General features: G+C 36.3%; 1 pseudogene; it reads left to right on the top strand.

The window, feature by feature from the left end:
• The first annotated feature begins 15323 nt into the window (after nt 1–15323).
• On the top strand, nt 15324–16574 carry LOC148292816 (uncharacterized; annotated as a pseudogene).
• Nucleotides 16575–18036: the final 1462 nt, after the last annotated feature.

The raw sequence follows: 18036 nt of genomic DNA on the forward strand, positions 1-18036 counted from the left end.
CTAGAAAAAGTAAATTGCGGTTGAGTAAACCTATCTAACCACGTCGGTTTGGTAAACTAAATTCATTGACTTTTAAAACCAACAATGACAGTTCTCTATAAACAGGTGACATCGTAACTTATAATATCACGTCTTCAAAAGTAAACTTTTGTCGTGTAAAACCTAGATAACCACATCGTTTTCGGAATACCAAAAGTCAATTGGCTTTATTACTAACCACATCGATTTCTACTATTTTAACGCCGTTGTAAAGACATACTAGGGTGGTTTTGGACAAAACCGTCGTCTTATTGATCTTTGGGACAATATAAAAACTTTTTTGTCACCTGACCTAAAGTTTTACATTCTCTCTAACTATTAAAAATGTTCAGCTTCCTCTCAATTTCCCTCTCATTTCCCAAAAGCGGCGTGTCTGAATCTCTTCATCTTCCTCATCTTTGTCTCATTTCTCTAACCATCTTCTTATTTGAAATGATCGTGGGAGAGAGAAATCTGAGCGGTTTTTTCTGTATCAACTCATAATAATAATATGACGGTTTTATCTTAATTATGTCATTTTAACGCTCTTACCACGACGAATTTTCACATCCGTCGTTTTAAGAATATCACGACGGTTTTGTTTTTTTCCCGACGTCTTCACTGTAATAGTACGTCATTCTTTTTAATTAACCGTCGTTTTTTTACTTGCAGTTTTTGTTTCTCTCTAAACATGGTTTCGAAATCTCAAAGTAAGGAGGCTCAAGTTTCAAAAGGTCAAAGCAAGGACCTTGCAGTTTCAAAGGCTCAAATGAGTAAAGCCAAATCTATTCAAAGTAATCCCGCGAAGAAGATGAGATTTACTTCAACCTCCGAGAAAGACCCAAGCTCAGTGACATTTGATGAGGAGCCAAAATCAACTCGCGGTATCAACACAATGAACTGTGTTGTGAAGAGAAAAATCTAGAAGATTAAGCCCGTGGTTGAGTACAATAAAAGGGGCAGACCATATGGCAAGGCTACTGTTGAGATGCAATCTTACATTAGTGTTTTGGCATGCACCAGAGTCCCTCATGTGGACAAGAAATGGACTCAATTGCCCAAGGACCTGAAGGAGCAGATTTGGGAAGCTGTTGAAATGGCTTATGTTGTTGGGGAAGGGGGCAAAAAGATGGCGCTATCGTCTGATGCCAAAAAATGAAAGGATTTCAAGTCTACCTTAACAAGGCAGTTTATCCTTGCATTCACAAATGACAAGGAGAAGTGAAAAGAACCCCTTCAACTTTATAACTTCATAAAGAAATCACAATGGGATGCTTTTGTAGCTTCAAGGTTATCCCCAAATCTTGAGACTATGCATTCTGAGCAGTCACAGAGAAGGGAAAAATGCGAGTACAACCATAGTTTATCTCGAACATGTAATGTTGGATTGGAGGATGAATTAGAAGAAACCTGTCCAGTGGAGAAATCGATTGTTCTCTTCTATGGAAGAAGGCAATATAAGATAAACAGGGAAACATCCTTGATCCAAAGGTTGCAGAGAAGGCAAAATTAATTGTAAGTCTCACTCCCTCTGTTCTAAATTTGAAAAATAGAGTTTTATAATTTAATTTAGACGTCTATTTTTTCATAATCGACGTTATAAACAAATACCACGGCGGTGTAAATTTACCGTTGTTTCAAAAAGTATAGGACATCAGCTTTTTTAGTAAATAGACATTTGGATTGAATTATCATGACGGTTTTTATTTCTGAGTTAGAATTTTTTTTAAATGTTTTACAACTATCTTCTTTTACTGACACACACACTCTCTCTCTCTCTGTGTTTCTCTGCAATTGGTTTCTACACTATTTTTGGTAAAGAATGCTTACTTTTGTTAAGTTTTTTTTTAATCTTCATTTGAATTATATGACAGTTTTTTTATAAAACCGACGTTAGAATGCACACACAACGATAGTAATTTTTTACCGCCGTTTGAAACACTTTACTACGTTAGTTTTTTTCAGAATCCGTCGTCTTCAAGAAAATACCATGACGGTAGGGTCTTTTTTTTTTTTGTTTTACAACTTTTACACACAACTTTTGTTTATACAATGATTTTCTTTCCTACCGATGTTAGAATCCTACAAAACAACGGTATTTTCTTAGCACCGTTTGAAATGAAGTACTACGTCAGTTTTTTAATTAATCCGTCGTCTTCTTTGAATTACCATGATGGTATATTTTTTTATATCTGTTTTACAATCTATTCATTCACTAACATTTTTTCTCTCTCTCTCTCTCTCTCTCTCTCTCTCTCTATCATTCTTTTAGGATGATTTAAAGAAACAAGTCTCCGAGAGCACTTTGATTGTCTCTGGGAGCAATGATATTCTGACTTTGGCTTTGGGAACCCCAAAGCATGGTGGGAGAGTCAGAGGTGTTGGAGCTTGGGTTTCCCCAAGTCATTTCTTCAATTTGCTGAGAGAGGAGAGAGTAAAATTTGCTGACAAATTGAAGGAAAGTGTTATAGAGGCAGTCAGAGAAGAGACCTTAAAGATTGAGGATAGGGCAAAGGAAACTGTTTTGGAGGCAATCAGAGCAGAGAGGGAAATTTTGTTGAAACAATTGAGTCAACTAATTCCCAATTTTGATCCCAACATGCTCAAAACTCCAATTACCCCAATTCCTTTACTGCCTCAAGAGCAAACCCCAAAAAATCCAATGTCTGACAAACAAGCTGCTCGGGAGCCACGAATGTGAGACCCCTAGTTTTGGAGGAAGAAAATCCGAAGCTTGATGTTGATGCTGCTGAAAAACAGCAAGACCAAACGGTAAAATCTCTAATACATTCTTTGTTCTGCTTTTTAAATTTAAAATAGACAACGGCTATTTTTCAACACCAACGTTAGAATTTTCAAACAACGATGGTATATATTTACCACCGTTTCAAATCACATAATACGTCTATTTTGTCAAAGAACCGCCGTTGTGATTGAAATACCATGACGCTTTCACTTGTTTTATCTGCACAATAGTTTGTCATTTTATTAGAACTTAAAATAACGACGGTTTCTGTTAACTGTCGTCTAAGTTATTTACTACATCAGTTATTTTGAGTAACCGTCGTCTAAGTCATTTACTACGTCATTTGTTTTACTTGTTTACAAGTCTGCATTTTGCGTTTTATTTATATGAACGTTTCGTAGTTTTACGATGTTAGTACTTGTACACGATGACGGTTACTTTTAACCGTCGTCTACAGTCTTTAATATGTCAGTTTTTCCAAATTATCGTCATTTATATTTTAATACCACGTCGTTTGTATGGTTAAGTTGGGGTCGTTTATTTTACTTTTTTACAAATATCTTATTTATCTTTCTTTATTTCTTGAAATAGCATTTGTCAAAGCTAGACTTGTCACCTCCTCTGTTAGCCCTATGCCAATTTGCCAAGACCAAGTTGAAGGCTTTGAACGAGACTGTGAGGTGAAAATTCCAGAGGAAGTGTTTGGGTATGAGAGCATGAGACTTACATCTTGCACGAAGATATTACACAGCTTGTATCAATGGTTGAGATCGTATCCATAGTGATTTCAGTATACATGAGGTAAATCTAAAAAATCAATTTTTATTTCATGTTTATCTTTATTTAAAATTACAAAACTCATTTGAATTTCATATATTTAGGTACCTATTTGACTATTTAAAAATGGAAAATATGGTAAACCTTGTTGGCCTTGTCGACCTTGGACAAGTTAGCTCTCAATCTGGAATGTTATCTTCCAGAACAAAACATCTAGCAGACTGCTTGAAAAAGGCAGTTGGGGACTAATTCTTCTTGGTGCCTTATAATCCAGGGTTAGTCCCCTTGAGAAGATTTTGTTTGTAATTTTTCTCGGCACCTAACTATTTAACCTATATATGATCATTTTGTGTAGGGGTCATTGGGTGTTGGCAATTGTGAGACCAAATAAGGAGATGGTATATTCTATGGATTCATTGCCAAACCACCCGGTTGACGAGGACATGAAAAATATAGTGAATACGTAAGTTGATTTACTACATTCTAATATGTTTTAGTAGGCTAAAATATTTGTCATTAACACTTTTTGTTGTCTTGGAGTAGTGCACTCAAAATGTATACCTCTCACATAGGCAAACAATCACGTAAATTCGCCATATGAAGAACTCTACAAGGCACTCCACGACAACCAACAAATGTAGAGTGTGGCTACTACGTGATGCGTTCCATGAGAGATATAATCCATGATCCAACCCTAGCATTTGAGAAGAAGGTAAAAAGCTCAAATTTAAATTTAAATATAAATACTATGTCTGTTTTTGCCAAAACCATAATTTGTGTATTCATAAAATGACAGTGTTATATTAATAACCGTCATTTTTTATTTTTAACACGTCGGTTCTATTTTTGCAGTTTGACAAGAAAAAAGATCCAGTTAAATATGTACAAGAGGATATTGACGAAGTCAGGCTAAAATGGGCAGAATATGTCACCAAGCAAATCCAGAATAATTAGTGACAATTTTTTTTTTACAATGTACATAATTTTTTGTTGTAATTATTTAACAATCAACAATTAAGGATATTTATGAGTTTACATGAAAGCCTATTATTTGAACACGTATGTAATTCCAAAAACCGACGTCTTAGACTAGTTAACACGTCTCAACAGCAAAAATAACCGACGTCTTATGCTAGATTGAAATAAAACATCGACTACATATGTAACCCGATCCTAAATAAATCTTTAATTAATAAAATATTCAAAGAAAAGACAATTTTACCCCGAGAATATTTTAAAGCTTTAAAAGTTGACTTTTTATCCGGGAAAGGATTTGGGAATTTCAGTTGTACCGTTGCGTAGAGCACGTCGAGATGAGTTTGTAGACACGTAGTGGGCTCAAATCGGAATTGTAACAAAAAAGTTACAATAAAAAATAGTCCAGTGGCAAAATCGTAAATTTTTTGAAAAGGAATTTTTTTTTTAAAGTCCTGATTTCTCTCTCTCTCTCTCTCCCTCCCCCCGGGCACAGTCCCCCCCCCCCCCCCTTTTTTTCTTCCAGCCGGTGGCTCCAAGAGCCACCACCGACATGTCTGGCCGCCATTCTTGGCGGCACCGGTTCCAAAAGGACCACACCTTAGGAACTCTTGGATCGGAAATGGGAGGTCGTGGGCCCCATGGGCCCGGTTGACCCAATGTAGAAAGTTTGACCATCGGTTGACCGTGAGTCTTCTGAGGTAGTTCACCCTTCGAGAAGTTCTAGAACGACCGTGTAAACGAGGCTTGACTGTTTGTGAACTATTTTAATTATGTTTGGACGATGAGTTTATGTTATAGTGTTATTGTGATATTCGAAGTTTATCTCGTTATTTATTTATTTATTGATTATTATCATGGGTATTATTAGAGTGAATGACCGGGTGATATTGGATTATTCAAATGTTCATAAGCTATCAGGTAATCGCTTTTATTTTCTTTGGGTATTATACTATGCTGGGTTGTGTAAAGTTAGGAAAGGCTTATTAATTTGGATTTTGGTGCGGACAAGAAATTAATTAATTAAATATTTATTAAATATTTAAATTTAATATATATAAATACTTAGTGGTTTGAAGATGATGAATCATGGATATTAGTTTTTATCAGAATGTGGTGTATATTTTAAGTGTAGTTGAGAACTAATTTTAGGAAAGTTGATATAAAAGTCGAAAAATGGATTGTGAAATAAGGGAAAATTTATGATGAATTTCATACTACAGTTTTCAAGCCCACCACGGGAGTACCCCTAGTTGCCTTGAAATAGTTTTGTCATTTAAAATTTTCAGAATTCCCCTCTAACCCTAAAATATTTCATTCTCTCTCTTCAACATAAATTTGTCTTAAAGTTTTCGCTCTCTCTCAAAGCATTGGGTATATTCTCTGAGCTCTCTCTCAAAACATTGATTATATTCTCTGAGCTGTTCTACATGTAAGTACAAACCCTAATCTCTTTATTTAATGATATTGTGTTATGGTTTCACTATGCCAAATTTCACTTTCAGCAACACTAGATAGGCATCGGTATAGAGGGAAATCGATGCTATTAGTAGATTAGGCATCAATTTCATAAATAACGATACTAAACAGATATAAAGACATCAACGCACATTTTTGTTTATTTATGACGATGCCTTTATTCCCCTTTAGCATCATATTCATAAATACAGATGCCTAAAGTGATTAGCTTTTATTTTATTTTTAAGAGGGTCATTTTTTGGTAACATACCTCTGATGCCTAAAGTCTAAATCAACGCCCTAACCCACAAAATTTTACTCTCCCTCGCAAACTCTCTCTGAAACTTCAGCTCCCTCTCAAACTCTAGCCCCAATTCTTCTAACTCCCTCTCAATTTTTTCACTCCCTCTGAAACTGTACCCTTAAAATTCATCTCCTGAACAAAACTCTCCTTTAGTCCCTCTGAAACTCTCTCTTTCTTCACTCTCCTCCATCACTACCCCATTCTTGCTAAAACCCTCAGATGCTCAACCATTACGATTCATAGTGAGAATCATTCTTCCATTCGACGATTCTCAAGCCAGCTCAAACAATTTCTCAAGCCCAGACACTTAGACGGAAGTTTAAGTCGACGATTGTGTGATTTCATCTATTAGTTCGAAGCATTTCCCTTCCCCCCAAAAGTTAGGGTTTTGACCACACCCCACACCTCCTCTTCTAGTAAGCTTTTCTTCTCTCTTCACAACTTTAATTTAAGGTTAAACATTTTTTCTCTCAATACTGGGAAAATCTTCAAATTTTAGTAATCGGCACCATATCAATTTTTATATATTTTTTTTATAGCTTTTTGTTGTATTATGTTGCTAAATTTGTGATTGATTATCTTGGAACCTGCTTGATGGTTTAATCTGATTCGGTGGCTTGGTTTATTTGATAATTTGATTCTGTGGCTTTTGTATTTTCATGTAGAATTGAGTTTTGGGAATTTTAGTTTTTGATAGGTGTTTGCTTTCAGTCTAAGCTATAAACATAATTGGGTTAGTAAAATACGTAGAGCTTGGCTTGGTATTGACCATTTATGTAATTCATCAAACAAAAATCCTGCAACTCTCATATGAGAAAGACAGATGAACCATTGCAAAGCTCATTGACTATGCAATGGGTACTGAATTGACATCACAAATTGCCACTATCAGTTTCAGAGTCCATGTGTTTAGTTTGTTATGTAATTAGTTTGACAAGTGGTTTTGCTATTTTCTAAGTATAATTTGTCAATTTAGGTTTTGAATTTTTCTTTCATCTAAGATAGAACATTTATCAGTTTGGGTAGTTTGTTGGAAGTTGCAAATTCAAGGTGGGTTTTTAAACATTCCTTACATGTTCAATACACCTGAAGGTGGCTATAACTTCTATTAGTAGATTAGCTTTTTATTTTTATTTTTACTAAGTTTCAATCTCTGTGTTAACTTTGTTGTAAATAATATTGTACAGTTTTATAGTCCAAGTTGACTCTGCCTTGCTTTGCTTCTTTTACTCTCAAACTAATATTCCAAGAGACCCTTGAAAGTTTGTTAGGCTGCCCATTACTATTTCTTTGAATTGCCGTGTCTATTTCTTTTAATTATTTAAGCAAACCCATTACTTGATCCTCTAATTAAATTGATGATAAACGATCAAACTAAGGCCACAAAATAGCAGATAGGGCAAACAAGTAGAGTATTGTTAGTTGGTTGAGTTGTGTGGTTCTCTCTTTTTTTCCGTGGGGATTTCTTAAGGCAAAGTTTTAATGATGCCACCTTAAGAACACCTCTCTACTTTACATATATGTTAATTTGTATTAGCCTTAATTTGCAGGGTTATCAAAGAGGGATCAGATCTGTTTCTGCAACTGCTGTTCTTCTAACTGCTGTAAGTACACTTGTATTTCATCAAAATTTACAAGTTCTTGCACTTTTTCATGCCATGCTTAAATTTTGAGTTTTTTTTTTTTTTGGTTGAAGTACTCTAAATGCTAGCTATAGGATAAACTGGATATGCATCATTAAAACGTGAGTAATTTTTTGGAAATGAGCTCATTTAGTTAGGGTTCTGTTTCTCATATTGGCTATTAATCTTGTGTCTCATTTAGTTAGTAACTATGGAAAATGGTTGGCAGCTATTTGTTTCGCTTGGTAAAAAGCCAACAAAGGGATCAAGTGATTGGATTTATGGACCTAGCACGTGCCGCACATGATCCAAGAGATGGAAATTTGAGGTCGGAATACATTACGAAATGTTTGAAACAAACGAGTATTGACAGCATCTTTTTGATTCCATAAAATCCTGGGTAAGTAAAGAGGTTTTTTTTTTTTTTTTTACAAGGAATGTTTGAGTATTACTAATATATTTTGAATTAACATTAGGGGACATTGGATCCTAACAATAATTGATGAGGACAAAGATAATGTGTATGTCATGGATCCTCTTGGGGCTCTTCACCCTCATGATGGATGGAAAACTGTTGTAAATGAGTAAGTCCGTCTCTCTTAGTTATTTCCTTAATATGTAAATTTTTTGCATTTGGCTTACGGTCTATAACAAGTGTTATTTATCTGTTAAAGTGGGATCAAAGCTTTTAATGTGCAAATTGGGAGACGACCTCATAAATTACCGGCATGGATTATGCTTTCGGTATGCATGTATTTCACAAACACTGTAAGGAAAAATGCTAGCTGTGCTTGTCCAACTCTCTACCCCATCACATGATCATGTAATTGCTAGTTTAAACATGAAGTGGGATCCAATTAATGACTTCTTGTTATCTAATTAGATTGATTGAAAAATTAGATTTTCTTGTTAACCAATATGATTTCGTAAATTTGCATATTGGTTCATTTGAAGTGACAACATATCTTATGCAAATTTAGTACCTTGCACTTTTTAAGCTTATGTTCATATTTTGTGTTTACATTCTGTGTGGTTTTTTTTTTTTCTAGTATAGAGCTAGAAGGAAGGACACGTACACCCAAATGGAATTGGATGAGGTGCGAGAAGAATTGGCAACTCATGTCCTAGAATGGCTTTTTGATTGAGCTAAACATTCCTTCATTTTACATGTCTTTCTAGCTAGTATTTTGCTTATGCATAGACAAGTATGGATAATTTGTGGTGTAGGGCTGTTAAAATTGTGATTTGGATGTGACAAGTATGGATCATTCAAGTATTTTGCTTATATATATATAGACCTGGCAATATTGTACACGATTCGTTAACACGAAACGAATTCGCACGAAAAATTCAGTATTTGGGTTCGAGTTATCGGGTCAGGTTGATAACGGGTATTTTTGTCAGTGTCATTCGCGAATCACCCGTTAACCCGTTAAGAGTAGGGGTACTTTTGTAATTTTACATAATTAAATCTGGAAAAATGAGATTTATCTGGGCAGGGAAGTCGAACCTGTACCCAACTATTAGAAAGATATATATCCCATTGAGAGCTGCAGGGATGTTCTGGAAATTGTTGATTTCTTTTGGTGTATATATACATCTAACATTTTAGGTAATATAATATTGATTTTCACAAAAGCGTACAACATAGAAATAGTGATTTTCGCAAAAGCATACAACATAGAACAAGACGATTGCTACTTTGGTTTCTCAAGCAGAAGGAAAGAAAGAAGAAAAAGATTCCTTGAACATTCCTGAAAGTAGTTGGTTTCTGGGGCTTGGCCTCCCCACCTCACCAAAAAAATGAAAGAAGAAAACGGAAGAAGAGGAAGAAGAAAGAAGAATTCAACCCAACCTAGCTATCTTCTCGAAGGAACACCGTGCAGTACCAACCACCAGGTTCAGCGACTCCAACTTTCTTCGTCTTCTCTGCTGCTCGACAACAATACTTTTTTTTTTTTATATTTGTTTTTATAATCCAGTTTTTTCCTTTTTCTTAAATTTTTAAAAAATATTAACGGGTGAAACGGGTCGTTTCGTGTTATTCGCGAATGGTACGAGTCGTGTTTGTGTTTGATATTTTTCACCCGTTAGCTTAACGGGTCGTGTCGTGTCAACCTGAAACCCTCAAATACAACCCGTTTGCCAAGTCTATATATATATAGACAATTATGGATATATTTAAATTACTGTTTATATAATATTTTTTTTTTTTTATGAGCAATGGCAACACAACATGATTTGGAAATGAGGCCTTTCTTAAATACTAACACAGTAACTAAGTAAAGTGTGATGTGAAACAAGCAAAATACCTACCCTTTCCTTACATAAGTGATGCCTATTGTTTATAACAACTTCAGTTTTCCAGAAGTAACTGAAGTGGAAAGATAAAAACAACAACCAGACATCTATTATCATTGCTGCCTAAAATGCGAAGTAGCATCAGCATTTATGTAACCACCATCACTATTGGAGGCTTTTCACGTCTGAAAAATAAAAAAAGTGATGATGTATAACATAATTCACAACACCATTATTTGTTTCTACGATGTTGTAATTGATAATACGCATCAGCATAGAAGATGTCATTGATGTTGTTAGACCTCTTTAGCCTCATCCCTTTTGAAACTACTGATGCTGTTTCGGGAACCTTTTTTTGGCACCCGAAAATCATTTATGCATCTGAGTTTACCAAATATCCGTTGCCTATTACATGGTAATAGGCAACAGCCTTGAATACCATGCTATCTATGTGTAATAGGCAACTAATTTTATCCTTTACTAAAGCCTTTTTTTGGCATAGTGCTTCTTAAATCAATAAATGATTTCGTTGGATTTTGGTAGCTGTGGTTTCTTAATTGGGAGCTATAGGTTCTTAATATATGTTTTGGAAGCTATGGGTTCTTAATATATATATTTTAGTTGTCAGTTCTTATACGTTTGGTTGGCCACATGTTCTTCAAAAATGATTCGGAATGGGTTCTTGGAAAATAACTCTCTAAAAATTTTTATATTTGGTAGCCTAAAGACGACTGTTTCTACACTAACCGTGGTCTTTAGGCTACCTAACCAGAACTTGTTCATCAAAAGCAATTTTAGGTAGCCTAAAGACGACAGTATGTCCAATAATCGTCATCTTTAGGCTACATGAACCCAAAAATTGTTCTTCTAAAAGCAATACAAAATTCTAGATTTGGGTAGCCTAAAGACGACGGTAATTCGAGATACCGTTGTCAGAATTGCTACAACACGACGTTTATTTGATGATGTGCGAACTGTCCAAAATAGTGGAGTTTATTTACTTGCACATACTATGCAAGTTGCTAGTGCCAAGGATTAAAGCCATATTGTCTCCAATATGGGTTTTTATGGGGTCATTCAAGAAATTTGGGACATTGACTACCAAAAGTTTAGAATCCCAGTCTTCAAGTGATTGGATAGATAACACTTCGAGTCTTGTAGTCGACAAACTTGGATTTACCCTTGTAGATCTAAGTAAAATTGGACATAGGAATGACCAATTTGTTCTGGCTTCTGAAGTCAAACAAGTATTTTTTGTAGACGACCCAATGCATCGTGGTTGGTCGGTAGTGTTATGAATTTCTAATAGAGAATATAATGATGTTATTGGTGATGATGTGCTAGGTGATATTAGAATTGAGTGTGAGCTGTTTACTAAGAAGATACCCAATGTTGACACATTTGATGACCTAATGGGTGAGTTTGGGAGTGAAAATATTAGAGATGGGTGTGAAGATATATGAATTGATTCATTGTTGTAATGTATGACATTAGTTATGCAGTTAATTGTATGACATTAATTAATAGTTCTGTATGACATTATGAATGCAAATAAAATTCAATATTTGACATTATTCTGATCACATTTTCATTATGCATGATTTGGGAACGACAAATCCAATATTAAAAATACTACATTAAAGGTGAAAATACAACTGTCCAGTTAACAAATCGCAAAAACAAACATCTAAATAATAATCAACGTCATATTTTTTACAAATGACGTGGAATGAAAATACAAAAGATTGTAAAGAAACTTAAACCGCCATTTGAAAAACACAACACGTCGGTTAATTAAAATTAAATTACACAACAGCTAATTGATTTTAAAACAAGAACGGAAATGAAAATAATGAATGTCATACATTTAGAAATAACACAAAGAAAAAGTGCTCCAAACAACGACGGAAATGAAAATAATGAATGTCGGATATTAATTACCGTCATCTAAAGAGAGCATTAAAGGCAACTTTGTTCCAGAAACTGTCATGACAGCTCTTCTGAACATCGGTTAGACAAAAACAAATGACGTCTTCGAGAGTACATACGTCAAGGAGTGTTATAAAAGTGTCTTTTAAAAGGCCAACCACGTCAAATTCTATACACTTACCGACGTGGTAAGTGACATAACAACGTCGGAAAATTAGACTCGTGTGACGTATTGATAAGATTAACCACGACCGTTATTTTACATTAACCGCTGTTCAAACTGTGATCCACAGCGTTTTATTTTAGGTTCATGCCGTCAAAATTACTGTTAATGTCTGTGGTAAAGACCAGGGTCGTGGTTAGCTATTTTTACGTCGGTGCCCAATAAATCTCTACCATCTTAAGGACTTCATACGTTAGTGGTTTTAAAAAAGTGTCATCTAAATTTGTCCAAGTGACTTTTTTTATCATTTAAACGTCAGTTCTCGCAATTACCAAACGTGGAATAAGTTAAACAAGTCTTTGTTTTCCTTTTTAGTGACGTGGAAGATATTATATGCGACGGTCATTCTACATCTATGTCGTGGTTAATGCATTGTACGTAGGTTACTTTATGAGTCTTGACATGTAATATTCTATACACGTTTGTTCTTTTCTGTAAGTGTCGTCTACCATTGTGGAATATTTCTTTTTCTTTTTTTTTTTGCATTTTAATATATTTTAGACGTCAGTTTTTTTATTTTGTGAACGTAGTATATGTTAACCACGATGGTTTTTGTGTTTTACACGACGGTAGTTTTTCAAATAGAGATGTGGATAACATTTTTTACATCGGTTTGTATGAAGTTCTTGACATGTAATAATGTTTAGAGGTCTCTATTTTCCTAAAACCGTTGTCTAAGTTTGTCGAAGTTTTCCTTTTTTGCTATTTATATAGTAATTAGACGTCGATTTTTAATTTATTGTGGCGTTGTATGCTTTCTCACCTATTTTTCGTGCTCTAACTGATGGTTGGGTACGAATTGATCGATTTCTAGCGTAGGTAACTCAATTTGTAACTCAAAGTTTGGCCGGATTTTGGGTTGAAATTTTGGCCACTTCTGGCCATTTTTCGGGTTAGAATAAAAGTGGCTCCAATCGTTGTTCTGAACCTAGGGTAGGAAGCTTGGCCAGCGGTTTGGAGGTTTTCCGGCCGCCGGAAATTTATCAAGCTACCCACGCACTGCCAGCTCGTGTGGCGGCGCGTGGGCAGGGTGGTGGAGCTATATTCCACCCTAAAATGTTCGGATTCCAATTTGGATATCATTTGAGCATCAAACAGATTACGCCTATTGTGCAATTCCCGGGTTCGATATGTTCAGACCTTTGGATCAAACTCAAATTCACGTATGTTATACCCCGTATTTCTAGGATCATGTAGGATTTGACGGGTCGTGAATCGGAGTCCCGGATACTCTGAAATTGGGAACCCTAGGGTTAAATAACCTTAACCGTCCGATCGTCCGATTTGGACCAAACTTGCAGGGCATGGTTATTAAATTATGTAGTACCTATAGAAACTCTCGGATTGACAATTGGAGGTCGTGGACCCCATGGGGTCCCAGGTTGACTGATAGGGAAATTCATCGCTTATCGAGTCTTGGGTCTTTTTAGACCGTTTCAATCATGGGAAATATATATGTGGGCATAGGAATGACCTTAAACAAGGTGTACATGCTTTTAGAAGCCGGGGGTCAGGGTTTTCAATTAAATAATTATGTTGAGCTATTTTATTAATTAAATATTTGTAATGGTTTAAATAGGTACTCGGGCTCCATCGGACCCGCAGGAGGGACCCTCGAAGGGTCAAGCTAGCTCAGATGCTCAATGAGTGGACTTTTATTTTATAAATGATTTTATGCAATTGAATTTCATTATTTGATCTTGAATAAGTTTTATTGACTGTGGCTTTCCTAGCATGATTTGTTGGATTTAAATATTTATATTTATATGCTGCCAAGTTGAAATTTCTAAAAGGGTATGGAAAGTAAGAATTGAGATAATTATCGGATTGAATGGCAGCAGGATTTAGGGATAATTAAGAAATAGTTTTATAAATATTAATATTTTTCAGAAATATATATTTATTTTAAACCACCATAGGTACCCAGGAATTATAAAAATGTTGCCTTGGTATAAATGTTGCCTCGGTATAAAAGTTGCCTCGGAATGAAGGTTGCCTCAGATAAAAATTGTTGCCTTCGGTATAGTCAGCGTGCTTGACTTTTACCCCACGAGTTTTAGGGATATTCAGACCGTGTGGAGCTAGGAATGCAGATCAGGTTGACCAAATGTCTTCTTAGTCCAACGAGGATTGCGGCTCGGTTGACTTTGTGTACCCAAGGCCTACGAGGACGTGTAGCTTTGGTGGCACGAGGAATTGACGGAAAATAAGGGAATTGACCGAAAATAAAGGAATTGACGGAAATATAATGGGTACACCTAGGTGGAAGGAAATTATTTCCTTTTTGATGTTTTCCTTTGGTTTGTTGAAATGTTGAATGATTGGATGTTTATATATGCATGCTTTATTTTCTAACTGATTTTACGAAGGGGTTAGTATGTTCATGTACTATTTTCTAAAACTTTATTTTTGTCCACTCACATTTTTTAATGTTTTGCGCCCCCAGGCATTAGATGTGCATCAGAGTGCCACCACATGGCAGATATCCCGCTTCATCCATTCTTTCCACTATGTAGGATTTCTTTTGTAATTATACTATTTTATTGTAAATTCTAAACTAGTTGCTCTAATATTGCCCTAGGTTTCCATTTGGCCTGAGGCTGTTTAGTTTGGTTGAACTGTTTGGATGTAAATTGAATGCATGCTGGGAGTTGGGATACGTATATATATGCTTTGTTGACAGGTTGAAATTTTGGGAAACAAGCAAATTACAAGGGAGACTCTTGCTGAACTTTCGGCAGAAGTCGAACTTGTAATAAACTTTGAATTTTAGCTAGAAGGGAAATTTAGTCATTTGTGCTCGACACCCGCCAGGTGTCGGACACGCACAGGGTTCGGCTCGGATTCCAAAGTGGAATTTGGGTTGGGTCCTGTCAACTTGGTATCAGAGCATTAGGTTTAAATTTCTGTAGACTTTGCACCTTGTGTGCATTTCTGTTTCAATGAATTCATGTTTCTTGTGACAGAATCATGGACCCTAAACGTGGTGGCACTCATAGGGGAACTTGACATTCATCCCGACTTCGAGGACTGGATCCTTCTCCTGAGCCGGAAAATCCTCTTATTCTGGGTCTGGTAGGAGCCATACCGGTGATGCCCACTCTACCGATTGATCCAAATTTTCAGCAAACACTGGAGTTATTGACTTAGGCTTTATCCAGAACTGGGCAGTCCAGAGATTCATCCTTGAGTTATGCTGACCAGGCCCGAAGAATTGGGGCCGTAGAGTTTGATGGTGATGGTGATCCTTCTGTAGCAGAAGAGTGGATAGAAAAGATGGAAAGGATCATGGATGTGATGGATATTCCACAGGAGCGCAGAGTGGTCCTAGCCACTTTCTTTCTGTCCAGAAATGCCAGACATTGGTGAGAGTCCCTCAGGAGCCGGTATCAGGATCCGTCAGCTATCACATGGTCAGAATTTCGGGTTGCTTTTGATGACCAATTCTACCCACTAATCTATCAGCATATGAAGATGGAGGAATTCCTACAGTTGGAACATGGTAGCATGACAGTATTGGAATATGAGAAAAAATTTAATGTGTTGTCCAAGTACTGTGCACCACTTGTGGCGGATGAGAGGAAGAAGTATCAGTTGTTCACTAGAGGATTGAAGGCCTCCATCCGAGACATCGTGATTGGACACCGTCTGATTAATTTCGAAGATATGGTGATGTCTGCTTCATTGATTGAGAATCGTCAAATGATGGTCTGGGGGCGTAGTGATTTCCGCATACGCCAATATGACATGGGTGGTCCCAACCAGGGGTCATCCAAAAGAGATAGTTATAGCTCCGGATCATCCAGTGGCCGCAACCAGGGAGGTTTTCGTGTTGGAGTCAGCTCCAGCGGAGGGTCCAACCAGAGTAGGAGTTTTGGACCCCGTTCTGGAGGTAGTACAGCCAGAGGTTCTGGGAGACAGCTGCAGCCAGTTTTCAGTGGGAAGAATTGCTCCCAGTGTGCTTTGTGTGACAGGTACCATACCGGTCCCTGTCAGCATGGCGCCACTAGATGCTATCACTGTGGTCGGTCTGGGCATTTTCGGAGGGAGTGCCCGATGCTTCTACAGGGTAGAAAGACTACTGATGGGCCAACCCAGGGGATCGGTGCACAAAGCAGAGTACAGGGTACATCATAATTTGTGAGGACCTTGTCTAGTGGTGGGGCCCAGACCAGTATGGCTAGTAGAGGTGGTAGTCAGCAGAGGGTACGTGGAGGTTAGGAGTATATAACATGTCTCAACATGAGGCACAGGCGTCACCTCATGTGATCACTACTACAATAAAATTAATAGACAATGGTTTTTAGCCGTTGTTGAAAGTCTTCTAAAACCGTTGAGGTTAGGAGTGTCGTCTTTTCTACCTATTTATGACAATGGTAAAAAACCGTTGTAATATGTCACTTTCAACAACGGTTTTTAAGGAAAATCGTTGTGAATTCTCATATGGCCATTTCAACAACGGTTTTGCTCATTAACTGTTGTAGTACTACTACAAAAAAGGCAAAAGACGACGGGAATTCACCGTCGTTAAATCGACCAACATCTTTTCCAAAGTAAAACCACGACGGTAAATCATCGTCGTTGTTATAACAAACAACGTCATTAACAAAAAACAACCAACGTCTGTATACTGAAAAATGAGCGAAAAAATTGTCAAGGATAAGAATAGACGACCTATTTTATACCAAAAACGTCATGTGAATAAATACAATACGTCTTTAAATAAATAAAATACGACGTTATTCAAACATACTACGTCCCATCTATTTATATAACCGTCGTGAAATGATTTTTCCACTTCGTTTTTTCCATTAATATTGACGTGGAAATAGCAGTTAGGGTAATTACTTACGACACATGTATTTATATAAACGACGTTATAAATAAAAACAACGTCGTCCACAACTAAAAGAAAACCGTGTTTCAGAATTTATACGTCATCTTTAAACACAAAACCGTCGTCTAATATTTTTGAAACGGCACAAATTTCCAGTCGATCGCCGTATAAATTTATATTAACGACATGATCTGAAAATAAACGACGTGGAAAATATGTTAGGCTCATGACTTACAACATATTTATTTCTATAAATGACGTAGTATTTTATATACAACGTCGTGATTATGTAAAAGACAGCCGTGTTTCTAAATTTATACGTCGTCTTTACCAAAATAATAGTCATCTAATCTATCTGACATAAGAATAAAAAAGAGACGCGGATAATCCCATATAATGTTGTTTTTGTAAAGGAACGACGTCCAAATATCATTTTACGTCGACAAATTTACCTCTGGATTTCAAATAACGTCGTGAATTGTTTTTTTTTTCACTTCGTTTATGACATAAAAAGCGACGTGGTAAAATTTTAAGACGACGATTTTTGACGTGTTACGGACGAGTTCATGATCTAAGACGTCGTCTTTTGTAATGTTCAGGTTCGATATCTCGCCTTTTAGACGTCGGTATTATGGTACTGGAGTCGTGTTATTTGTAATTACATGTCGGCTCTTTATGCTTCTCCGACGTGATATCGTTAATAACTGTTTCACAATACCGTCGTCTTTCTTCAATTTTACTTCGCTTTTAGACATCGGTAAATACAATGCCGACGTTGAATGATCCAAAACATCATTTTTTATTGACAATTTTATGAAAACAGACGTCTGTTTTTCACAGTTTTAT

The sequence above is a fragment of the Prunus avium genome, chromosome 7 (assembly GCF_965620075.1).
Source record: "Prunus avium chromosome 7, drPruAviu1.hap1.1, whole genome shotgun sequence".
Lineage (NCBI taxonomy): Eukaryota > Viridiplantae > Streptophyta > Magnoliopsida > Rosales > Rosaceae > Prunus > Prunus avium.